Source organism: Arachis ipaensis, chromosome B04, assembly GCF_000816755.2.
Source record: "Arachis ipaensis cultivar K30076 chromosome B04, Araip1.1, whole genome shotgun sequence".
NCBI lineage: Eukaryota > Viridiplantae > Streptophyta > Magnoliopsida > Fabales > Fabaceae > Arachis > Arachis ipaensis.
Window position 1 is genome coordinate 92,121,728 of NC_029788.2, and position 6,027 is coordinate 92,127,754.

Sequence of the window (6,027 nt, forward strand, 5' to 3'; positions counted from 1 at the left end):
TGAATCACACTTTTCACAACTCGTACCACTAACTAGCAAGTGCACTGGGTCGTCCAAGTAATACCTTACGTGAGTAAGGGTCGAATCCTACGGAGATTGTTGGTTCGAAGCAATCTATGGTTATCTTGCAATTCTCAGTCAGGAAGTCAATTGTGTTTATCAGTTGAATTGCAAATAAACAAGAGAGCTTGGGTTAAAGATTACTTGTTATGCAGTACTGGAGAATATGTTGGAGTTTTGGAGATGATTTGTCTTCTGAATCTCTGCTTTCCTCTGTCCTCTGATTCACGCACGCACGTCCCTCTATGGCAAGCTGTGTGTTGGGGCATCACCGTTGTCAATGGTTACATCCCCTCCTCTTGTGAAAATGGTCCAAATGCTCTGTTACAGCACGGCTAATAATCTGAGGTTCCCGATCATGCTGGAATACGATTCACCCTCCTTTTGCGTCTGTCACTACGCCCAGCACTCGCGAGTTTGAAGCTCGTCACAATCATTCAATCCTGGAATCCTACTTGGAATACCACAGACAAGGTTTAAACTTTCCGAATTCTCATGAATGCCACCATCAATCTAGCTTATACCACGGAGATTCTGATTAAGGAATCTAAGAGATATTCATTCAATCTGATGTAGAACAGAGGTGATTATTAGACACACGTTCGTGGATTGAGAAAGGTGATGAGTGTCACTGATCATCGCCTTCTCCATAGTTAGGCGCGAATGGATATCTTAGACAGGAACACGTATGTTTGAATAGAAGACAGAAATACTTGCATTAATTCATTGAGACACAGCAGAGGTCCTCACCCCTAACAATGGAGTTTAGAGACTCATGCCGTCAAGAGTACAAAGTTCTGATCTAAATTGTCATGAGATACAAAATAATTCTCTAAAAGTTGTTTAAATACTAAACTAGTAGCCTAGGTTTACAAAAAGTGAATAGACTATGACAGATGGTGCAGATATCCACTTCTGGGGCCCACTTGGTGTGTGCTGGGGCTGCAACTTAAACATTTCACGTGCGTAAGACTGTTTTGGGCGTTCAACGCCAGGTTTGGATCCATTTCTGGCGTTGAACTCCAACTTTTAATCCTTTTCTGGCGCTGGACGCTAGAATTGGGCAGAGAACTGGCGTTGAACGCCAGTTTACGTCATCTATCGTTGAGAAAAGTATGGACTATTATATATTCCTGGAAAGCCCTGGATGTCTACTTTCCAACGCAATTAGAAGCGCGCCATTTCGAGTTCTGTAGCTCCAGAAAATCCACTTTGAGTGCAGGGAGGTTAGAATCCAACAGCATCAGCAGTCCTTTTTCAACCTGAATCAGATTTTTGCTCAGCTCCCTCAATTTCAGCCAGAAAAATACCTGAAATTACAGAAAAACACACAACTCATAGTAAAGTCCAAAATATGAATTTTTCCTAAAAACTAATGAAAATAAACAAAAAACTAACTAAAACATACTAAAAACTATATGAAATTAACCCCAAAAAGCGTATAAAATATCCGCTCATCACAACACCAAACTTAAACTGTTGCTTGTCCTCAAGCAACTAGACAAATAAAATAGAAGACTAATAGGTTGAGAAGAAATAATATCTCAGAGTTTTTGATTGAAGCTCAGATTCTAATTAGATGAGCGGGACTAGTAGCTTTTTGCTTCCGAACAGTTTTGGCATCTCACTTTATCCATTGAAGCTCAGAGTGATTGGCATCTATAGGAACTTAGAATTCAGATAGTGTTATTGATTCTCCTATTTCAGTGTGATGATTCTTGAACACAGCTATTTTATGAGTCTTGGCCGTGGCCCTAAGCACTTTGTTTTCCAGTATTACCACCGGATACATAAATGCCACAGACACATAATTGGGTGAACCTTTTCAGATTGTGACTCAGCTTTGCTAAAGTCCCCAACTAGAGGTGTCCAGGGTTCTTAAGCACACTCCTTTTTTTTTTTGCTTTGGACCTTGACTTTAACCGTTCAGTCTCAAGTTTTCACTTGACACCTACACGCCACAAGCACACGGTTAGGGACAGCTTAGTTTAGCCGCTTAGACCAGGATTTTATTCCTTTAGGCCCTCCTATCCACTGATGCTCAAAGCCTTGGGATCCTTTTTATTTGCCCTTGCCTTTTGGTTTTAAGGGTTATTGGCTTTTTGCTCTTGCCTCTTGGTTTTAAGAGCTTTTGGCTTTTTCTGCTTGCTTTTTCTCTTTCTTTCTATTTTTTTTCGCGTATTTTTTTTTCTGCAAGCTTTGTTCTTTGCTGCTTTTTCTTGCTTCAAGAATCATTTTTATGATTTTTCAGATTATCAATAACATGTCTCATGTTTATCATTCTTTCAAGAGCCAACATTTTTAACAGTCTTAAACAACAAATTCAAAAGACATATGCACTGTTCAAGCATTCATTCAGAAGACAGAAAGTATTGCCACCACATGTAACTAATTAGAATTTCTCTTTAAAAACTCGAAATTTTATTGCCTCTTATTTAAAAGATCTACTATTTTATTCATGTTTGCTGATGATGAGAAAAATAAACTCTGGCTTAATTGGAGATAAAATCAAAATAGATACTAATTACTACTATATGACTCCTAAGGTGAACTTCTATAATGACACTATCACAGAGTTAAAGCAGAAATTAGAATTTAACAACCTTTGTTCTGGGAAGTGGATGTTCCTCTGATCTGTGGGGTTCTTGGTCCTTCAAGAGATAACTTCTGGCGCTTCAATTCCCTTAAGTCACGCCCTTGCTCCTCTTGTTCTTTAAACATATAGGTAAGAATTTGACTGTGTTCCTTCTGTTCTTTTATTATTTGTTCCATAGTTTCCCGTATCTTGGTAACAGACGTCTCAAGATACTCCCAGTATTCAGATTGAGGGATTTCTGGGAGAAATTCCTGTGTTTTCTTCTTGGTGGGATCATCCTGTGCTTGTTGTTTTTCCATTGATGCTTTGGTGATTGGTTTCTCAACTGAGATATACTCAGTTATTCTCATCCTTACTCCAGCGTCCTTGCAGAGCAGAGAAATCATGCTTGGATAAGCCAACTGACCACGGTCCGATAGTCATAGAGAGCAGTCCCAGATAGTTTCTGCTTGTCAGTTTGCCACATATTAGCATAGAACTCCTGAACCATGTTCCTCCCTACTTTCGTTTCAGGATTAGCTAGGACTTCCCAATTCCTGATTCGAATTTGCTCCTGGATCTCTGGATATTCATCTTCTTTCAGATCGAATCTAACTTCCGGGATCACTGATCTCAGACCCATTATTTTGTTATAATAGTCTGAATGTTCTTTAGATAAGAACTTCTCTTGATTCCAAAGTAGTTTTGGAACGCTCTCTTTCTTGCCTCTTGAAGTGGTTTGTTTTCCCTTAGGAGCCATGATCTTAGTGATCTCGGATAAACACACCAAACTTAGAGGTTTGCTTGTCCTCAAGCAAAAGAAAAGAAAGGAGAGGGATAGAAGGAGAGCTAGGTGCAATTGTTGATGGAAGGGGGTGAGGCCGAACCCATATTTAAAGGGAGGGGTTGGGTTTTCGAAAAAAGAGATAAAGATATGATAAAAAAGATTGATTTGGAAAAGATAAGATAGAAGATATGATAAGAGAGGATATAGTTTAAAATTAAAAAGATATGAAAGATTTTTGAAAAAAGATAGATTTAGAATTTGAAAAAGATAAAGTGGAGATTTTGAAAAAGATATTGATGAGTTGAAAAGATAGATTTGTTTTAAAAAAGGATTTGAAAAGAGTTGGATTGAATTTGCAAAGAGGCTTGGTGCTTATGGATTAAGATACATTTGATATTTTTAAAGAGGGATTTTCGAAATCAAGGTTCTTAACATGTTTATGCAAGAAATCATGAATTAAAAACATGGATTTTTAAAATTAGAATGAAAAAATATGAAGAAGAATGATTTTTACCTCCTTCCCACTATCCTGGCGTTTGAACGCCCAAACACTGCCTGTTTTGGGCGTTCAACGCCCAAATGCTGCTCTCCTGGGCGTTCAACACCCAGTTGTAGCCCTTTTCTGGTGTTGAACGCTAGATTGCTATCCTTACTGGCATTCAGCGCCCACTGGCTGCCCCTTTTGGGCGCTGAACGCCCAAAATAGGCTCTTACTGGCGTTTTCTTGCCAGTGAGCTCTTTTTCTCTGTTTTGTGTGCAGATTCCTTCTGTAACCCTATGAACTTATGCAATTGATTCTTTACCTTGTTATCAATGAACTCTATATAAACAAATAAAAATAAAAATAGGGCAAAATGCTTAGAGGATTGATGCCCCATGGCTGGGTTGCCTCCCAGCAAGCGCTTCTTTATTGTCTTTAGCTGGACCTTGCTGAGCTTTTAGTCTAGCTTCAGCCTTGAGCACTCTTGCTCAATGTTGCCTTCAAGATAGTGCTTGATTCTCTGTCCATTGACAATGAACCTCTTATCAAAATCAATATCTTGAAGCTCCACATAACCATATGGTGATACACTTGTAATCACGTATGGTCCCCTCCACCGGGATTTCAATTTCCCGGGGAATAGCCTGAGTCTAGAGTTGAACAGCAGAACCTTCTGTCTTGGCTCAAAGATTCTAGATGATAGCTTTCTGTCATGCCACTTTTTTTATTTCTCTTTATAAAGCTTGGCATTTTCGAAAGCTGTGAATCTGAATTCTTCTAGCTCATTTAGCTGGAGAAATCTTTTTTCTCCTGCTAATTTGGCATCAAAGTTTAAGAATCTGGTTGCCCAGTAGGCTTTATGTTCCGGTTCCACGGGCAGGTGACATGCCTTACCATACACAAGTTGGTATGGAGAGGTCCCTATAGGGGTCTTGAATGCTGTTCTGTAAGCCCACAGAGCATCATCCAAGCTCCGTGCCTCAAGATTCCTTGTTGAGGCATGGCGTAACCATGAGGCAGATTACCAGCTCTTTGGCAGCTGTCACAGTTACGTACAAACTCTCGGAAATCTTTATAGAGTGTGGGCCAATAGAAGCCACATTGGAGGACCTTGGTGGCTGTTCGCTCACCTCCGAAATGGCCTCCATATTGAGATCCATGGCAATACCACAGAATCCTCTGTGCTTCTTCTCTAGGCACACACCTACGGATTATTCCGTCTGCACATCTCTTAAAGAGATAGGGTTCATCCCACAAGTAGTACTTTGCATCAGTAATTAATTTCTTCTTTTGTATCCTGTTGTACTCCTTGGGTATGAACCTTGTAGCTTTATAGTTTACAATATCGGCAAACCATGGTGTTTCCTGAATGGCAAATAAATGCTCATCCGGAAAAGTCTCAGAGATCTCAAGAGAGGGGAGGGGCGTCCCTTCCACTGGCTCTTTCCAGGACAGATGATCAGCCACTTGGTTCTCTGTCCCTTTTCTGTGTCTTATTTCTATATCAAACTCTTGCAGAAGCAACACCCATCTGATGAGCCTGGGTTTTGAATCCTGCTTTGTGAGTAGATATTTAAGAGCAGCATGATCAGTATACACAATCACTTTTGATCCTACTAAGTATGATCTGAACTTGTTAATGGCGTAAGCCACTGCAAGTAATTCTTTTTCTGTGGTTGTGTAATTTTTCTGGGCATCATTTAGAATGCGACTAGCGTAATAAATGACGTGCAGAAGCTTGTCATGGCTCTGTCCCAACACTGCACCAATGGCGTGATCACTGGCATCACACATTAGCTCAAATGTTAATGTCCAGTTTGGTGCAGAAATAACTGGTGCTGTGACCAGCTTAGCTTTCAGCGTTTCAAACGCCTGCAGGCACTCTGTGTCAAACACAAATGGCGTGTCAGCAGCTAGCAGATTGCTTACAGGTTTTGTAATTTTTGAAAAATCCTTTATAAACCTCCTAGAGAATCCTGCATGCCCCAGAAAACTTCTGATTGCCTTAACATTGGCAGGTGGTGGTAATTTTTCAATTACCTCTATTTTTGCTTGATCCACCTCTATTCCCTTGTTTGAGATTTTATGCCCAAGAACAATCCCATCAGTCATCATGAAGTGACC